The sequence below is a fragment of the Anomaloglossus baeobatrachus genome, chromosome 10, assembly GCF_048569485.1.
Source record: "Anomaloglossus baeobatrachus isolate aAnoBae1 chromosome 10, aAnoBae1.hap1, whole genome shotgun sequence".
Classification (NCBI taxonomy): domain Eukaryota; kingdom Metazoa; phylum Chordata; class Amphibia; order Anura; family Aromobatidae; genus Anomaloglossus; species Anomaloglossus baeobatrachus.
This window is the reverse complement of record NC_134362.1, coordinates 22,165,032-22,186,032: the sequence shown is the minus strand read 5'-3', so window position 1 is coordinate 22,186,032 and position 21,001 is coordinate 22,165,032. Positions and strand designations below refer to the sequence as shown.

Sequence of the window (21,001 nt, the reverse complement as noted above, 5' to 3'; positions counted from 1 at the left end):
GGAGTTCCAAACGTTATTCCTTAATGTTAGTAGTTTTTCGTTTGGGAACCCTCCCCATACACACCTATTGCCAATCCACATTATACGCATATATAGCCTGGGTCTCAGCGTCCCATACACGGTAAGTTTTTTAACTGCATGAGAGGACACACACAAGCTAGGGACCCCAACGTAGAGAAATACTTTGGCGTAGTGTTGGGGCTCTTCTGCATTGATCAATTCAGTAGCTAAATTTCTCTTGATTCATATATTCATGGCAGTAATGCAGGTTCCATTTTTCACATTTCATTTTTACAAATAGCTATTGAATTTTTCATGTCAGCATTCACACAGCAGTTTCTGCTATTCCATGTATTCCCCTTCCATAGTCACTGGTGTGCATACCTTATCTCCTCTTTGTGTATAATGACTGATAGCACCTTTATATACAGTAGATAACACAAATTCCTCATTCACAATAGATGATATCACAGTTCACCTTCTCCTCCTCCTTGTGTATAATGACTGATAGCACCTTTATATACAGTAGATAACACAGATTCCTCCATTCATAATAGATGATATCACAGTTCACCTCCTCCTCCTCCTCCTTTTATATAATGACTGCTAGCACCTTTATATACAGTAGATAACACAAATTCCTCCATTCAAAATAGATAGCACAGCTCACTTCCTTCACCTCTTTGTGTATAATGATTGATATGACCTTTATATACAGTAGAAAACACAGATTCCTTCATTCACAATAGATATCACAGCTCACCTCCTCCTTCTCCTTGTGTATAATGATTGATAGCACCTTTATATACAGTAGATAACACAGATTCCTCCATTCACAATAGATGATATCACAGATCACCTCCTCCTCCTCCTTATGTATAATGACAATACAGGATCTACCATTCACAATAAGTGATATCACAGCTCCTTTACAATGACTGATAACACCTCTATAAACAGTAGATAACACAGTATCCACCATTTACAATAGCTGATATCACAGCTCACCTCCTCCTTTACAATGACTGATAAATGACCTTTATATACAGTAGATAACACAAGTAAAGTCCTGTTCAATTAATGGTACTAAATAAATGAATAGTCATAATTTATTATTATTAATAAGATCCACCATTCACAATAGGTGATATCACAGCTCACCTCCTCCCTCATGTACAATGACTGATAACAACTCTATACAGTGTGTCCACCCATATCCTGTCCATCGCCATTAACTTGAGAATGGCGGCGGCAGCTATAGGCATAGAAGTGGTGTCTAGGTATAGTAAAGTAGCCATGCGCTACGCAATGAAACCACCTATAGCGCCACCTGGTGGAAAACAACGGAGTCAGCATTTTTATCTCGAAAATGGAACAAGATAGAGAAAAAAAGTGAATTACAAACTTGTAGAGGATCATCAATTCAATACGAATCGATACCTTGCATACAGAAATGCTATAATATGAAACCCATGACCTCCCAAAACCTTGAATGCTGATAACATCTCTATATACAGTAGATAACACAGGATCCACCATTCACAATGGGTGATATCACAGCTCACCTCCTCCCCTTCCTGTACAATGACTGATAACAATATACAGTTCTGTTTTGGCGGTCTCTGAGCCCCCACCTGGACAATGGATCAGAGTTTTGGAAATCGATGCGCCTTATTCTAGCACTGATGTATCCCATGCTCAGCACATGCAGAGAGGAGGAGGATGTCTGCTGTGCTTTCTCTACCTTTACTTTATACTGTGAGAAAACCTCCACATTGAAGCACCAAAATTTGGGCAAAACCTTTGGTCGCGGTGCATTTCTAGGAGAGGTTTTGATGTCTTTCCCACTCCCCCTCAGTCTTCTGTTTAGGTGACATCTGCATGGACTTCTTTGCTTTTCCTTTGATATCACTGGTTTTATTTGGACACTAAGGAATTATATGTTGGGCACATCCCATAATTGCTTCCTATGGCATTCTCCTGCGCTGTGCATGGCTGTGCTGTGCTGTGCTGTGCTGTGCATGGCTGTGCTGTGCTGCGCTGTGCATGGATGTGCTGTGCTGTGCTGTGCATGGCTGTGCTGTGCTGCGCTGTGCATGGCTGTGCTGTGCTGTGCTGTGCTGTGCATGGCTGTGCTGTGCTGCGCTGTGCATGGATGTGCTGTGCTGTGCTGTGCATGGCTGTGCTGTGCTGCGCTGTGCATGGCTGTGCTGTGCTGTGCATGGCTGTGCTGTGCTGCGCTGTGCATGGATGTGCTGTGCTGTGCATGGCTGTGCTGTGCTGCGCTGTGCATGGCTGTGCTGTGCTGTGCTGTGCTGTGCATGGCTGTGCTGTGCTGCGCTGTGCATGGATGTGCTGTGCTGTGCATGGCTGTGCTGTGCTGCGCTGTGCATGGCTGTGCTGTGCTGTGCTGTGCATGGCTGTGCTGTGCTGCGCTGTGCTGTGCTGCGCTGTGCATGGATGTGCTGTGCTGTGCTGTGCATGGCTGTGCTGTGCTGTGCTGTGCTGTGCTGTGCATGGCTGTGCTGTGCTGTGCATGGCTGTGCTGTGCTGTGCTGTGCATGGCTGTGCTGTGCTGCGCTGTGCATGGCTGTGCTGTGCTGTGCATGGCTGTGCTGTGCTGTGCTGTGCATGGCTGGGTGCAGCCTCCACATTATACTGGATGATCTTCACTATCTGGGCTTTTTCTTTCCCATAATCCTATTCCCTCCGCTTTAATATGATGCAATTAGTAAATGAGATCTTCCCGTTTGCTAAACATTTGCAGTAATTCACCATGAAGCGTGCTCTTCTCAGATATGAGAACCTTCTTCTCGCGCAGAGCCGGGGGCAGCGCGGTCATGTGCGGAGCTCACACGTATGTGCACGCGCATAGAGGACGAGCCGCCACAAGAGCCGCGGCCACTGACCCCCACCATAACCTAGAGGACAGAATCTCAGCACCTGTCATCACATGTACAGAGAATAGTGTGCAGGCAAATACACTGCAGATACAATGTAACAGTGTGTCACTATAGTGTATCTCATCCGGGAAGCTGCGATACAGGGACAATAGGAGAATTAACTATCTATCCCTCTATCTATCTATCTATCTATCTATCTATCTATCCATCTATCTATCCCTCTATCTATCTATCTATCCCTCTATCTATCTATCTATCTATCTATCTATCTATCTATCTATCCCTCTATCTATCTATCTATCTATCTATCTATCTATCCCTCTATCTATCTATCTATCTATCCCTCTATCTATCTATCTATCTATCCCTCTATCTATCTATCTATCTATCTATCTATCCCTCTATCTATCTATCTATCTATCCCTCTATCTATCTATCTATCCCTCTATCTATCTATCTATCCCTCTATCTATCTATCTATCTATCTATCTATCTCTCTATCTATCTATCCCTCTATCTATCTCTCTATCTATCTCTCTATCTATCTATCTATCTATCTATCCCTCTATCTATCTATCCCTCTATCTACCTATCTATCTATCTATCTATCCCTCTATCTATCTATCCCTCTATCTATCTATCTATCTATCCCTCTATCTATCTATCTATCTATCTATCTATCTATCTATATATCCCTCTATCTATCTATCCCTCTATCTATCTATCTATCTATCTATCTATCTATCTATCTATCTATCCCTCTATCTATCTATATATCCCTCTATCTATCTATCTATCTATCTATCTATCTATCTATCTATCTATCTATCTATCTATCTATCTATCTATCTATCTATCCCTCTATCTATCTATCCCTCTGTCTATCTATCTATCTATCTATCCCTCTATCTATCTATCTATCTATCCCTCTATCTATCTATCTATCTATCTATCTATCTATAAGTTGAATTGGACCCTACCTGCCCTTTATATTTTGAGGCTTTTTGCCCTGGAGATGTACAGTAAATTTGATAAAAATCATTAAGATTCCACCAAAAGATATGTCACCTTGTCGTGGTGGATGGGCTCTCATGAATTGGCCAATTTATGCTCTAAGGACCTTCTTTCTATAAGTATCTTCTATATAGCAGTAATGCAGTTTAGTGCTTACAGAGAGATAGATAAATAGAGGGATAGATAGATAGATAGAGGGATGGATGGATGGATGGATGGATGATGGATGGATGGATGATGGATGATGGATGGATGGATGGATGATGGATGATGGATGGATGGATAGCTACAATGGATACAGAAAGTATTCAGACCCCTTTCATTTTTTCACTCTTTGTTTCATTGCAGCCATTTGCTAAATTCAAAAAAATTCCTTTTTTTCTCATTAATGTCCTCTCTGCTCTCCATCCCTCATCTTGCCAGAAAAAAAACAGAAATGTAGAAATTTTCGCAAATTTATTAAGCAAGACTGAAAAACTGAAATATACCATGGTCATAAGTATTCAGCCCCTTTGCTCAGTGTTGAGTAGAGGCCCCCTCCCTTTTTGAGCTAGTACAGCCATGAGTCTTCTTGGGATCCTGGATTTGGGGATCCCCTGCCATTCTTCCTTGCAGATCCTCTCCAGTTCCGTCAGGTTGGATGGCCAAGTCTGAGGTCCAGAATACCCTAGAAGAGGATTTCTTAGGCTATGTGCGCACTAGGCGTTTTTTTCACGCTGCGTTTTTATGTGCGTTTTTGTCTAAAAAACGCACCCGCGTTTAAAAACCGCGGCAAAAACGCATGCGTTTTTACCGCGATTTGGTGCGTTTTTTGCTGCGTTTTTGCTCACTGCGTTTTTAATCAGTGCACAATGCCATTAAAGATTGTTGATGAAAAAAAAAAAAAAAAAAAAGGTCTGATGTCATTTCCTTCTTCAAAATGTTCATTGTATGCAGGAGAGCAGACAGCTGCAGAACTAGTGTATGCAGGAGAGCAGACAGCAGCTTCAGAACTACAAGTCTCAGCATCCTCCATTCACTAGTGTAAGCAGGAGAGCAGACAGCAGCTGCAGAACTACAAGTCTCAGCATCCTCCATTCACTAGTGTATGCAGGAGAGCAGACAGCAGCTGCAGAACTACAAGTCTCAGCATCCTCCATTCACTAGTGTATGGAGGAGAGCAGACAGCAGCTGCAGAACTACAAGTCTCAGCATCCTCCATTCACTAGTGTATGGAGGAGAGCAGACAGCAGCTGCAGAACTACAAGTCTCAGCATCCTCCATTCACTAGTGTATGCAGGAGAGCAGACAGCAGCTGCAGAACTACAAGGCTCAGCATCCTCCATCCAGGACTGTATGCAGTTTTTTGCCCAAAAAGAAAAAAAAAATGACATGGGCTTCGCCATATTTTTGTATGCTAGCCGGGTACAGCAGGCAAGTACGGGCTGCCCCCAACCCCCAGCTGCCTATTTGTACCCGGCTGGGAACCAAAAATATAGAGAAGCCCTTTTTTTTTAATTATTTCATGAAATAATTAAAAAAAAAAAATGACGTGGGCTTCGCCTAATTTTTGAGTCCAGCCGGGTACAACTAGGCAGCTGGGGATTGGAATCCACAGTGCAGGGTACCCATGCTTTCTGGGCACCCCCACTGCGAATTGCAGTCCGCAGCCACCCCAGAAAATGGCGCTTTCATAGAAGCGCCATCTTCTGGCGCTGTATCCAACTCTTCTAGCTGCCCTGGTGACGGGTGGCTAGCTAGGTAATAATGGAGTTAGGGCTAGCTGTATATTATCAGCTAGCCCTAAGCCCGAAATTCATGGTGTCACGGCAATATTAGACATGGCCACCATGAATTTCTAGTAATGATAAAAAAAAAACACAACACAGAGAAAAATATTTTTATTAGAAATAAAACACAACACAATTAGTGACTCCATCTTTATTGAAATAAACCCCCCTCCGCAGTAATCCTGGGTCAGGGTCCCGCGCCGTCCAATCAGGATCCAATATCATCTGATCGGTTTGCTGGAAGGCAAAGCGATCAGATGATGTGTCAGGTTCAAAAGCCTGAATCCCATCACACATCAGCTGATTGTATAAAAGCCGATTATACAATCAGCTGATGCATCAGTAGAAAAAAAAAAAAAAAATACATACTCACTTATGTGCTGTGGTGATTACCGGCAGCTCCTGGAGCGATCGATTGGACAGGAGTCTGATCCTATACGATCGCTGCAAGAGCTGCCGGTAATCAGCTGATGAAGTCCCCTGACGGCAGGATCAGCTGATAGCCGGCCGGGCGCGAAAAAGCCGGCGACACCGCGATCAGCTGATGCGTCAGGTGACTGCATCAGGTGATCAGCGCCAGGTCCTGCAAGCAAGGTCCTGCCCCGGGGAGACTGCACACAGCCAGAGCGGCGGGACCGGGAGGAGATGGGAGCGGGCATGGCACCGGGACCCTGCGGACAGGTGAGTATATGACATTTTTTTTTTTCTACTGTTCACTTTGTTTTTCGCCGCTGCCTCCACCTCCCGCACAGACATGGCGCCGCACGGAGCTGACATGCACAGGACGGGAGGTGAAGGCAGCGGTGACGGTACCGGGAGGATTCCTGCTTCTGTGTTTACCAACAGAAGGAATCCTCTTCCTGTACACGTCACTGTAGTACCCACCCCTTGCGTTTATAGCTGCGTTTTTAGTCATAGAAACGCGGCTATATGCGTTTTTCATTGCGTTTTTAACATCTCATTGAATTCAATGAGTGAAAAACGCAGTGAAAAACGCAGAAATAATTGACATGCTGCGTTTTTGTGGTCACCACAAAAACGCAGCTAAAAAAAAACGCTGTGTGAGGACAGCACTTCTGAAAACCCATTGACATTGCTGGGGAAGCAATGTCACTGCGTTTTCAGCACAAAAACGCGGTAAAAAACGCCGCTAAAAACGCGGCAAAAACGCCTAGTGCGCACATAGCCTTACAGGTTATCTCTATACTTGGCCACATTAATTTTTCCTTCAATTGCAGCCAGTCGTTCTATCCCTGCCCCCATAGCATGATGCTGCCACCACCATGCTTCACTGTGGGGATTATATTGGGCATATGATGAGCAGTGCCTGGTTTTCTCCACGCATACCACTTAGAATTATCACCAAAAAGTTCTATCTTCGTCTCATCAGACCAGAGAATCTTATTTCTCATAGTCTGGGAGTCCTTCATGTGTTTTTTTTTGCAAACTCTATTCGGGCTTTCCTATGTCTTGCACTGAGGAGAGGCTTCCGTTGGCCACTCTGCCATAAAGGCCCGACCCTTGGAGGGCTGCAGTGATAGTTGACTTTGTGGAACTTTCTCCCATCTCCCTACTGCCTCTCTGGAGCTCGGCCGCAGTGACAATATAGGTGCAGCTAATTCTGATGACTTGTAGTCACATTTGATTACTTCTATCTTCAGGTCTTTACATTAATGGGACCTTAATTATTCTAGAAATGGCTATAATGTGATATAACATAAGGTGCTGGACATACAGCGCAGGACGTAGACCCAGAGCACTCCGGGTTATCCTCACCTCACCCAACTGTTTAACATCTGTAACCATGAAAGGAAAGAAACGTCTCATTATAGTGGAGTTTTCCTGCTCGGTGTCTATAGATGAGGTTATTCTGCACTTTGTGACATCCCAGAGACCACAGAACAAGGGGGACATGTTAGCTCCAAGCCATACCCCAATATGTTGTGGCCACTGACTGACAGCCGTTCCCAGCCGCTCGGTACAGAAGAGGTGCTGGCACCCAACACTATGTCCCAGATTCCAGATCAGCATTATTATCATATGACCCATTGCTCCTTCATTCTACAGCTCTTCATGTGCTCTGCAACAAAAAAAAGGACAGTGACCATTTCGGTAAATGATCTGCTAGTACTGATAAGGAATATTAAATGCGCTTTTCTTATACTTTTATCTAGCAATGTATTATTATTATTATTATAATTATTATTATTATTATTATCGGGAAAACTAAACAATTGCAGTACATATTTCTGCCACTAGATGGCAACTTGGAATTTGCTTAAATGAAAAAATGCATATATGTGCATATAGAAGATCACCTAACAGCACTCCATGTGGTCAGGAGGGGTATTACAGCAAAAACTCAGAGGAGCTAGAAATAATGTTTGCATCCATTTACAGGAAGCAGACATTTAAAAAATGGAATTAGTTGGTAAATGTTGGCTCAACGAGGGTCTGCTTGATAGGACCCCATGTCACATCTCACCATGTGCCCTACAATCTCACCATGTGCCCTACAATCCCGCCATGTGCCCTACAATCCCACTATGTGCCCTACAATCCCGCCATGTGCCCTACAATCCCGCCATGTGCCCTACAATCCCGTCATGAGCCCTACAACCCAGGGTGTACCCTACAATTCCACCATGTGCCCTACAATCCCGCCAGGTGCCCTACAATCCTGCCATGTGCCCTACTATCCCACCATGTGCCCTACTATCCTGCCATGTGCCCTACAATCCTGCCATGTGCCCTACAATCCTGCCATGTGCCCTACTATCTCACCATGTGCCCTACAATCCCGCCATGTGCCCTACAATCCTGCCATGTGCCCTACTATCCCACCATGTGCCCTACAATCCTGCCATGTGCCCTACAATCCCGCCATGTGCCCTACAATCCCGCCATGTGCCCTACAATCCCGTCATGAGCCCTACAACCCAGGGTGTACCCTACAATTCCACCATGTGCCCTACAATCCCGCCAGGTGCCCTACAATCCTGCCATGTGCCCTACTATCCCACCATGTGCCCTACTATCCTGCCATGTGCCCTACAATCCTGCCATGTGCCCTACAATCCTGCCATGTGCCCTACTATCTCACCATGTGCCCTACAATCCCGCCATGTGCCCTACAATCCTGCCATGTGCCCTACTATCCCACCATGTGCCCTACAATCCTGCCATGTGCCCTACAATCCTGCCATGTGCCCTACAATCCTGCCATGTGCTCTACAATCCTGCCATGTGCCCTACTATCTCACCATGTGCCCTACAATCCTGCCATGTGCCCTACAATCCTGCCATGTGCTCTACTGTCCCACCATGTGCCCTACAATCCCGCCATGTGCCCTACAATCCCGCCATGTGCCCTACAATCCCGTCATGAGCCCTACAACCCCAGAGTGTACCCTACAATCCTGCTATGTGCCCTACAATCCTGCCATGTGCCCTACTATCCCACCATGTTCCCTACAATCCTGCCATGTGCCCTACAATCCCACCATGTGCCCTACAATCCCACCATTTGCCCTACAATCCCACCATGTGCCCTACAATCCCACCATGTGCCCTACAATCCCGCCATGTGCCCTACAATATATCCAATACAATTTATTATGTAAATCTATGGCAACACATAGTATTTATTATTTAAATATGACACAATATTATTTATTGTTTAAATATACAACCAATAATATTTATTATTTAAATATATGACACAATAGTATTTATTGTTTAAATATATGATAACTAATATTTATTATGTAAATATAAGACACCATAGTATTTATTATTTAAATATACGAAACAATAGTATTTATTATTTATGTATTAGACATAATAGTATTTATTATGTAAACATAAGACATTATAGTATTTATTATTTAAATATAAGACACAATATTATTTATTATTTAAATATAAGTCACAATAGTATTTATTATTTAAATATACAACACAATAGTATGTATTATGTAAATATACGAAACATAGTATTTATTATTTAAATATAAGACACAATAGTATTTATTATTTAAATATAAGACAAATAGTATTTATTATTTAAATATAAGACACAATAGTATTTATTATTTAAATATAAGACACATGAGTATTTATTATTTAAATATAAGACACAAAAGTATATATTATTTAAATATAAGACACAAAAGTATATATTATTAAAATATAAGACACAATAGTATTTATTATTTAAATATAAGTTAAAATAGTATTTATTATGTAAATATACAACACAATAGTATTTATTATTTAAATATATGACACAATAGTATTTATTATTTAAATATAAGACAAATAGTATTTATTATTTAAATATAAGACACAATATTATTTATTGTTTAAATATACGACAAATAATATTTATTATTTAAATGACACAATTGTATTTATTATGTAAATATAAGACACTATAGTATATAGTGTTTAAGTATAAGACACAATAGTATTTATAATTTAAATATACGACATGTAGAAATTATTATTTAAATATAAGACAAATAGTATTTATTTAAATATAAGACACTGCAGTATATAGTGTTTAAGTATAAGACACAATAGTATTTATTATTTATATAGGAGACACAATAGTGGCAATTATCTGCACTCCTTTGTAGCCATGCAAATAGGAATGTCTTTGGGTTTTTTGGGGGATTTGCTGCTTATTTTTCTCCCAATTTAAAGCTTATCCAAATCAGGGTGCAGAAAATCCAGCATTGACAACAACTGCATGTTTATGTGTGTGTAAGGCACAAGTTGTGGGCACCTGCAGTGCCACACGGTGACAGGTAGGTGGCAGCGCTGCACCACCAGTTGGCTTCATTCCCTTATTCAAAGACATTAAGTGTTAATGCAATTGACCAATCAGTGCAAAGATGATGGGAGGTAATTGGGTAATTGTATTTTATTCATCACAAGCAGAGAAAAGGAGGAAAAAAAAAAGTGGGAGAGGGAGGTGAAGAGAGAAAAAAAAGGGAAAAGGGAAAGCGGATAGGAAAAGGTTGAGGGAAGGGGGGGAATGAGGGAGGGAAGGAGGGAGTGAGAGAAAGAAGCAAAGCTTCACTAGATGTGAAATCTGAAATTGCAATAAGGAGTTATTGCAAGATCCATGTTCATCTGGCCGGAGACTGAGGAGTAAAGCGAGCTCTGCTGCAAGAATTGCGCGTTTCTCTGCTGGAACGAGCCTGATTTGTGGATATGCTGCTGAAAATTAAGTAGTTTTTTCCTCCTGTTTTCCTGAGCGGAGGGGGCTGAGCTGAGAAGGATTTGCCTGAAATAGAAGGATCCACTGGTTGACACATCACAGGCATGGATTGTAGTTTCCAGGAGGCGAATGCAGAATTCTATGGAGAATGCATGGAAGAATCCCTAAATTAAGCCTTCCCCTCCGACAAGGCACCCCATGCGGAGACAGATCCCACTCAATTCAGGATTTTTTTTTTCTCTCCTCTATCCCAATCTCATCATCATCAACCAGGAATGATATAAAAAAAAAAGCTACACGATCCACCAGGTGCTTCCAAGCAAGGCTGAAGGATTTATTGCAGGCTGCATCTCCCAGTGAATGTGATATAATGAAATTGCAGAGGAGGCTGAGCAGAAGGAGAACACTGAATGCCTGGAGTTTGGGCATCAGGATTACAGGATCCAAGAAATAGGGAGAAAGGCAGGGTGAGAAAGAAGAAGAGGAAGAAAAGCAGGAGCCACCACCGCCACCACCATGCAGAGCTGCACTGGGCTGTGATTGGAAATTTAATCAGGTCTTTTGGAAAGGGTGAAAGTTTCTTCTTGGGATTTGGCTGGACCCAGACAAGCCGATGAGTTATGGAAGCTGTGGGATAACCATGAAGATCGGAGGCTTCATGTGGACCAGGGATGGATTGGAACCCAAAAGGTGCAGACTGAGGCTTCCATCATTGTCCTCCTGCCTTGGACCTCAGGTGGAAGGAGCTGCTTGGGTTTAATTTCAGCACCTTGGACAGTGAAAGTTTGAAGACCAGGTCATGCGTTTTTTTGTGTTTTTTATATTCTTATGAACCCTGTACAATAATTTTCAAGTTGGAGGCAGAGTTAAATGAACACGAAGGGCTGGAATACTACTAATCTGGGGGCATGGTGTACCAACGTTGGCTCCTATGGTCAATTTCCACATCTTCGGCTGTTATATACCCTGGATGTGCACCTGGATCCTGTCCTGACACAGTAGGTACCTCTCCTTATCTGCAATCACATGGGTTTGGAGACCCTTCCACCCCCCAAAAAGGGTGGGTATTTGTAAATGCATGCACAAGTGTAATTTTAGGTTTTGCACTAGTCTTAACCCCTTAGCCCCTGCATGATCCGTTACACCTGTAGCCTAAGGCTGCATTAAATATGCATGGATTGTGGTGGAGGTGATGCTGCCAGTTTGTCTTACCTGTTAAGTCCATGCACTATTGTAGGGTATCTGTGCCCCCCCCCCCTATCTGCTGCTGGTCCCCCCTATCTCTAATGGTGGCATGTGAGGAGCATAATAATGGGAATCTTAGCACACAGCCCATTGCAGGCTGAATCTTCCCAACATCTAGGGTGATTTATGTCTCTTTTCATGATCTAACTACCATAAATGTAGAATAGAAAGGTCTTCAGTCCATAATGGAAGAGCCGATATGGTGCTATTGAGTAGATAGGTGGTGGAATGTGGAAAGGGGGGGACATGGGCTTTCTCTGCCATTGTGTGTCTTGGGTTTAGAAATCCTGAGAATGACAAACCCCTAGAGGGACCTGACCCCGATGGTGGGAGCTCTCCTCTGCGCCAGTACAACCACTAATCCCCAGTTTGGGAGTTTAATTCAGTTGTGCATTGTCAGAGAAGAAATCAGAAAAAAAGGTTGTAGGGGAAAAGACCGGCTGGGATAAATCGGTCCATTTTGGTGGAAATCATTCAATTATTGTTGGAGTCTATTGAGGGATTTTAGGCTGTGTCTTTATGAAGTAATTACTGCAGTGACCAGAAGCTGCTCTCTTAAGAAACCCTGTTGGGGTCATGTCCGCACATTAACATAAATGTTGCCTGGATTTCAAAGAACAGAGGAGATTTATGGAGCAGAATAGATGTTTTACACATGGGCTGTTTTGGCCAAAAGGCAGAACCCTGAGCAGCAGGAGACGTTCTCCAGAGATTGTGCAGCAGCTCAGCACAAAGTCTACACTCCAGAGCCGGCCATTCATAAGGGGGACCACAATGTGCCCTCCAGAGCCAGCCATTCATTACTGAGGACCACAATGTGCCCTCCAGAGCCGGCCATTCATTACTGAGGACCATAATGTGCCCTCCAGAGCCGGCCATTCATTACTGAGGACCATAATGTAACCTCCAGAGCCGGCCATTCATAAGGGGGACCACAATGTGCCCTCCAGAGCCGGCCATTCATAAGGGGGACCACAATGTGCCCTCCAGAGCCGGCCATTCATAAGGGGGACCACAATGTGCCCTCCAGAGCCGGCCATTCATAAGGGGGACCACAATGTGCCCTCCAGAGCCGGCCATTCATAAGGGGGACCACAATGTGCCCTCCAGAGCCGGCCATTCATAAGGGGGACCACAATGTGCCCTCCAGAGCCGGCCATTCATTACTGAGGACCACAATGTGCCCTCCAGAGCCGGCCATTCATTACTGAGGACCATAATGTGCCCTCCAGAGCCGGCCATTCATTACTGAGGACCATAATGTAACCTCCAGAGACGGCCATTCATAAGGGGGACCACAATGTGCCCTCCAGAGCCGGCCATTCATTACTGAGGACCACAATGTGCCCTCCAGAGCCGGCCATTCATTACTGAGGACCATAATGTAACCTCCAGAGCCAGCCATTAATATTGGGGACCACGATGTATCCTCCAGAGCCGGCTATTCATAAGGGGGACCACAATGTGCCCTCCAGAGACGGCCATTCATTACTAGGGACCACAATGTAACCTCCAGAGCCGGCCATTCATTACTGGGGACCATAATGTAACCTCCAGAGCCAGCCATTAATAATGGGGACCACGATGTGTACTCCAGAGCCGGCCATTCATAAGGGGGACCACGATTTGCCCTCCGGAGCCGGCCATTCATAAGGGGGACCACAATGTGCCCTCCAGAGCCGGCCATTCATTTTTGGGGACCATAATGTAACCTCCAGAGCCAGCCATTCATTACTGGGGACAACAATGTAACCTCCAGAGCTGACCATTCATTACTGGGGACCATAATGTAACCTCCAGAGCCAGCCATTGATAATGGGGACCATGACGTTTCCTCCAGAGCCCGCCATTCATTAGTGGGGACCACAATGTAACCTCAAGAGCTGGCCACTCATTACTGGGGACCATGATGTGTCCTCCAGAGCCGGCCAATCATTACTGGGGACCATAATGTAACCTCCTGAGCCAGCCAGTGATAATGGGGACCACAATGTGTCCTCCAGAGCCAGCCATTCATTACTGAGGGTTGGTGGAGGCTCAGCACAATGTGTCTTCCAGAGTCGGCCATTCATTACTGGGGACCGGTAGAGGCTCCAGAGCCAGCCATTCATTACTAGGACCACAATGTGCCCTCCAGAGCCGGCCATTCATTATTGGGGACCAGAGGAAGCTCTAGAATCGGCCATTTATTACTGGGACCACAATGTGCCCTCCATAGCCGGCCAATCATTACTGGGGACCAGTAGAGGCTCCGGAGCTGGCCATTCATTACTGGGACTACAATATGCCCTCCAGAGCCAGCCATTCATACCGGGGACTGGAGGAGGCTCAACACACTGTAACCTCTAGAGCCAACCATTCATTACTGGGGACCAGAGGAGGCTCCAGATGCGGCCATTCATAATTGGGGACCGTAGGAGGCTCCAGAGCTGACCATTCATTACTTGGGACCAGAGGAGGCTCCAGACCCGGCCATTCATTACTGGGGACCGGGGGAGGCTCAGTAGGGAGATTTGTATCAGAATCGCAGCCGCAGTTGTGCATTCGGGAGCAGAACTCCATGGGGATCAGCTGTATTCTGCCTGTATGGGAACGGACCGGGGGAGGGGAGCAGGGAGCTTAGGGGGGAAATGAAGTTTTATGGGCATCAGGGAAACTCTATGTATCTCACTTTGTGTGATCACTAAAAAGGCCTTATACAATGTTACATCTGTAGCACTGGTGGACACAGATAGGTGAGGGCCCCTGTGGAAGAACTAGGGCCCTATGCAGTCCAAAATTTTATTATAGTGCAAAATTCCACCTGCATTGGAGGTGGTTGTAGTCCCCCTACCTGTCAGGCACCTGTCCGGCTGCACAAGCTACACCAACGATCTGTCCGTTCCTGATCAGTAGTCACCATAATGTAAGACTGAAAATATCAAAAGGAAGAATCTATTCATCCATCCATCCATCCATCCATCTATCTATCCATCTATCCATCTATCCATCCATCTATCCATCCATCCATCCATCCATCCACCCACCCATCCAACCATCCATCCATCCATCCATCCATCCATCCACCCTCCCATCCAACCATCCATCCATCCATATCCACCCATCCATCCATCTACCCATCTATCATCTATCTATCCATGGATGGATATCCATCCATCCATCCATCATCCATCTATCCATCTACCCATCTAAACATCTATCCATCTTCCTATCCATCCATCCATCCATGCATCTATCAGCGCAGGATTGACCCTAATATCCCAGCAGTATATAGATGTGTGATGAGAGTAATAACTTTTGCTGCCACCTTCTGTACCGATATCCCCGGGCTGATGTACAAGCTGTACATAATTGCCCAATTTTTGCCAAATCTGATAAAATCATTTATTACTTTTGCATTTTCTTAAAGGTTACAACGTCAGTGAAGAACTGTTTTTCACTTGATTACTTTACATTGGGAATTTCTACTAAAGCCATCAGATGTCAGCATAAGTGGTGTTTCACGGGTTAATATGGACCCCTGGGTGTAACGAATCAGGGGAGCCCCCCACAATGACAATCTGAAGATGCCAAGGGTGATCTCGCAGGGAATGAGCTCAGTGTCTGAAAGGTCTCATGTGTCCCCCGATACAAGGGACTCTCTGTCTTACTGAGACCTTGGTGAATGTGCATTGATGTTGGGGCTGGCGTATAACAATGGCCGTCTCCATAATTTCTGAATGTGCAAATTATTCAGGAAGGTCCATGAAAATAACAGATTCTCTGCAGCAAAGAAGAAAAATATATTAAGAAAATGAATGGCCGACACTGTGTGCGTCTCCTGCGTGTAGAATGTGACAACTTAGATCTTATTTGTTTCTTATCATTGGAATTTATGGGCTCAACATGGGGTGCGACCAACAAAATCCATGAAATCCAGGTTGTGACATTGTGGAAGCTTCTATAGACCCCATTGTAGAAGATGTAGATGATTGAGACCATCTATAGACCTCATTGTAGATGATTGAGGCCATCTATAGACCCCATTGTAGATGATGTAGATGATCAAGACCATCTATAGATCCCATTGTAGATGATCGAGACCATCTATAAACCCCATTGTAGATGATGTAGATGATTGAGACCATCTATAGACCTCATTGTAGATGTAGATAATCAAGACCATCAATAGACCCCATTGTAGATGATGTAGATGATCGAGACCACCTATAGATCCCATTGAAGATGTAGATAATCAAGACCATCTAGAGACCTCATTGTAGATGATGTAGATGATCGAGACCATCTATAGATCCCATTGTAGATGATTGAGGCCATCTATAGACCCCATTGTAGATGATGTAGATGATCAAGACCATCTATAGATCCCATTGTAGATGATCGAGACCATCTATAAACCCCATTGTAGAGATGTAGATGATCGAGACCATCTATAGACTCCATTGTAGATGATGTAGATGATCGAGACCATCGGTTCCATCATTGTCTTGAATCTGGTTCTCTTGATCCAATAAGACCTCAATAGGTTGAATATTCCATAGAAATATATTCTCTTAGACATTTCTATAGAACCCAACGTTAATGGCAATCGTTGACCTGCCAGTTGGTTCCTGGTGTCTCTTTCGATTCTACCATTATTAAGGATATCTTCCCCTCCATGCATTCTTCCCCATGTTGCAAAACTACAACTCCCAGCATGCCCTGCCATCCTGTAGTTGTTATTACATTGTTTCAGCTATAATTTCCAACAACTATGGCCAAAGATCAATGCTGTAGGGTCTACCATTTCCCTGTTTTTTGACCTCACATTCTTTGACATCACATTTAGGTAATAGCAGAGGGCATTGCTGGGGGCCTGTGGGCTACATATTCCTTAAAAATCCCTTTTTTCTAATATACACCGCATGACGACCTAACACTGTCTACTGGTGGGCAGTGGGCCAATGTGCAAGCCCACCTAGACACCATGGTATCAATATCCATGGGATCCTAGGCATCATCGTATGGGTGGTTTATTGGCAATGAGCCTATAGTAAGGATGGGAATGACTTCCAGGTGATGATGTGTGTTCACGTGCCACTGACGTCGTCTACTCCACCATTATACACCATGGGAGCTTGATTAATGGAGCATGGCCCACCTCCAGCATCATTGGCCTATACGGCCTTCTTTTCTCCATTTTGCTTTATTTTATCCCCTTTTTGTATTGTCCCCTAGAGCTATAGAAAAAGAATAGAAACAAACAACGTATCCATAAAGAGTTATACATGTATCTATATATGTAATTATATGAGGTGATACTATGGCACTATTATATTGTCCAGTAATCCTCAGTAGGACTCATAAGGCTTCCATAGGTACAATGACCGTCTAATTGCATCTTCTCATTTATCCACAGTTTCACTTGTATTTTTCATCATTTTTTCAAGTTTTTCTTGATATATTGTAAATTTGAGAACATATACAATCACTGCCTTGTATGCTAATATACACGTGTCAAAAATAATTTATTGCAAAGCACTTTATCAATGATGGGGCATGTTGCTGCGATCTGTCCATCCTCATGTTCTACAGTCGTCTCCAACCCATAACTCTCCTCTCTATCTACAGCCCCAGCATGCCCTGGCTGGAAATAGTAGATTTGCAAAGGCTGAAGAGTAAAAGGTTGTAGACTGCTATATTATCACACAGATATGACCATCTGCAGCCCGGCCTCGTGGACTGCAGTGGTCTCCAACAATCGCTGCAAAACTACAACCCCCGGGCGTCTATTAGTGTTGGTTCTGTGATGATCGATTGAGCTGCAAAATGTTCTTCCTCATCAGCTGCAATCATCTCTCATGTGTGCTTCCCCACCAAACCTACAACCCCCACCAAACCCCATGCAATTTTGCAGTTGGATATCATCATAAATATACAGATCTGCAGCCATCGACGTACCCGGAAGACGCCATTGGCCATCCCCATGTGATGCAGCGGTCAGATGCCCTTTCTGCTGTTGTGAAACTACAACCCCCAGTAGACTTCAGTCTTTTGCTAATGATGGTGCATGATGCTCTAAGGATTGACTTAGTGGTATGGTTGCCATTTTCTGTATACCAATGGCCTAGTAAATATGTCCCCCCATCCTGGTATATACTGTCACTCTATCCTGGTATTCCTCCCCGTACCTATCCTGGTATATACTGTCCCCATCCTGGTATATACTGTCTCAATTCTGGTATATACTATCCCTCTCCTGGGTCCCTCCTGGTATATACTGTTGCTTTCCTGGGTCCCTCCTGGTAAACACTGTCCCTCTCCTGGGTCCCTCCTGGTATATAGTGTCCCCCTCCTGGTATATATTGTCCTTCTCCTGGGTCCCTCCTGGTATATAGTGTCCCCCTCCTGGTATATATTGTCCCTCTCCTGGGTCCCTCCTGGTATATAGTGTCCCCCTCCTGGTATATATTGTCCTTCTCCTGGGTCCCTCCTGGTATATACTGTCCCCCTCCTGGTATATACTGTCCCTCTCCTGGGTCCCTCCTGGTATATACTGTCCCCCTCCTGGTATATACTGTCCCTCTCCTGTGTTCCTCCTGGTATATACTGTCCCCCTCCTGGTATATACTGTCCCTCTCCTAGGCCCCTCCTGATATATACTGTCCACCTCCTTGTATATATGATCGTCTCTTGGGCCCTTTCTAGTATATACAGTACTCACCCTCCCTGGCTCTCACGTCACGCGTCATCCTTTTCTATAGCCGGCCCGCAGTGGCCAGCAGCTTTGATTGGCGTTCGTGCCATGGTAATGCATGATGTCACTGTCATGTGCCTCCTCAGTCAGGGGAACACCGCTGAAAGCTGCTGGCTTTTGTTTGGCCGTCAGTGTGTATCACAGTGTAGGTACCGATGGGTCTCTGCACCTCAATGCAATTCAGCTGGATGTGCGACCTCAGACGCACATCCAGCTGAAGCTGGTGCCAACAGGCCCCCTGCACCTCTGGGCCCGGTCGCAATCCTTAAGATCGCAATTGTTTTGCCCCTGGGACAGGGGTGCACCATCCACCTCCAAAGCCGTAAGCGGCATTTGCTACAGACATATTCAGTGGTGCATAATGTTGCAAAGGCCCCATATATTGCTCTTGCAAAGGGCCTCCTTCTGTGTCATTGTATCGTTGCCAGAGATGTGTCCTCCCGTAGTGATATTACCCATGCTCCGTCTGATGGAGTAAGTGTTTAGCCGCTGTCTTTCTCCTCCCCGGGATCTTCATCTCCTTCACCTATTGATATTGGCACCACATCGAGTGTCCGCTACGAGAGCCATGATGAATGTGTAACGCCCTGGAATGGGAACTGATACAATTGTTGCACCTGACAATCCGAATCCATCCAGCGGACAATCATTCGCTACATTTGCAGAAAACAAACATCATGTTTTTCTGCAGAATTCGGGTATTTTTGGGGTCCATTTGTGTAGAGCTGTCAGCTGCCTTCACCGGGGGGAGTTGATCAATAGCGTTTGTTTTGAAGAAGTTCTGCAGACACCGAAGTCTCGCTGTGATTGACAGGTGACATTTGGTAGAAGCATATCGGGAGGAATCTGCTTTATCTCTGCCGTCTGTGCAGTTCGACTCTCAGATACGGGACATAATATTTGATTTCGTATTCACAATCACAGTTTATCATCCTGACATTTTAGTGTAATTACCTTGTCATACAGAAATCTGGTGATGTTCTTTTATTGGTGTCCACGGAAGGATAAACCACGGGCGATAATCAGGATTTTCTATCATAGAGTAGTGCAAAAATGACATTTCCAGAATCGTGCTCTAGGGGGCGGTAGTGAAGACAATCGGGGGCTTCTGATTACTGAGATCTACTGTAGATAAAGTATCCTGAGACTGGCTCACATATACCGGGATGAATTCTGTGTATCTCAGATGTAGCAGAGCTGAATGTGTCATTTCGGGGCCCACATAGCAGTGCCATCCATATTACTACCCACAGAGTCTATATAAGTATCAGACACATTATAGTCTACATAAGTGTCACATACACTACTACCCACAGAGCCTTCACAATAATGCCAGCCATAGTACTAACCAAAGGGCCCACATAGCAGTGCCATCCATATTACTACCCACAGAGTCTATATAAGTATCAAACACATTACTACCAACAAAGTCTTCATAAGTGTCAGATACACTACTACCCACAGAGCCTTCACAATAATGCCAGCCATAGTACTAGCCAAAGGGCCCACATAGCAGTGCCATTCATATTACTACCCACAGAGACTATATAAGTATGAAACACATTACTACCAACGGAGTCTTCATAAGTGTCAGATACACTACTACCCACAGAGCCTTCACAACAATACCAGACATATTACTAGCCAAAGGGCCCACATAGCAGTGCCATCCATATTACTACCCACAGAGTCTATATAAGTATCAGACACATTATAGTCTACATAAGTGTCAGATACACTACTACCCACAGAACCTTCACAACAATACCAGACATATTACTAGCCAAAGGGCCCACATAGCAGTGCCATCCATATTACTACCCACAGAGACTATATAAGTATGAAACACATTACTACCAACGGAGTCTTCATAAGTGTCAGATACACTACTACCCACAGAGCCTTCACAACAATACCAGACATATTACTAGCCAAAGGGCCCACATAGCAGTGCCATCCATATTACTACCCACAGAGACTATATAAGTATGAAACACATTACTACCAACGGAGTCTTCATAAGTGTCAGATACACTACTACCCACAGAGCCTTCACAACAATACCAGACATATTACTAGCCAAAGGGCCCACATAGCAGTGCCCTCC

The 21,001-nt window shown here is 44.3% G+C and overlaps 1 protein-coding gene across 4 annotated transcripts in view; it reads left to right on the top strand.

Annotated features, from left to right (window-relative positions):
* LRRC4C (leucine rich repeat containing 4C) overlaps nucleotides 1-21,001 on the top strand; it is a 970,587-nt gene that overhangs the window by 729,468 nt on the left and 220,118 nt on the right. The window contains exon 1 of one of the 4 annotated variants that reach the window (XM_075325248.1): nucleotides 10,733-11,911. The exons of the other annotated variants lie outside the window; for them this stretch is intronic. The gene's annotated coding sequence lies outside the window, so the exon portion shown is untranslated. Of the gene's footprint in view, nucleotides 1-10,732; nucleotides 11,912-21,001 lie in introns of those variants that run through there. 4 annotated transcript variants of the gene reach the window in all.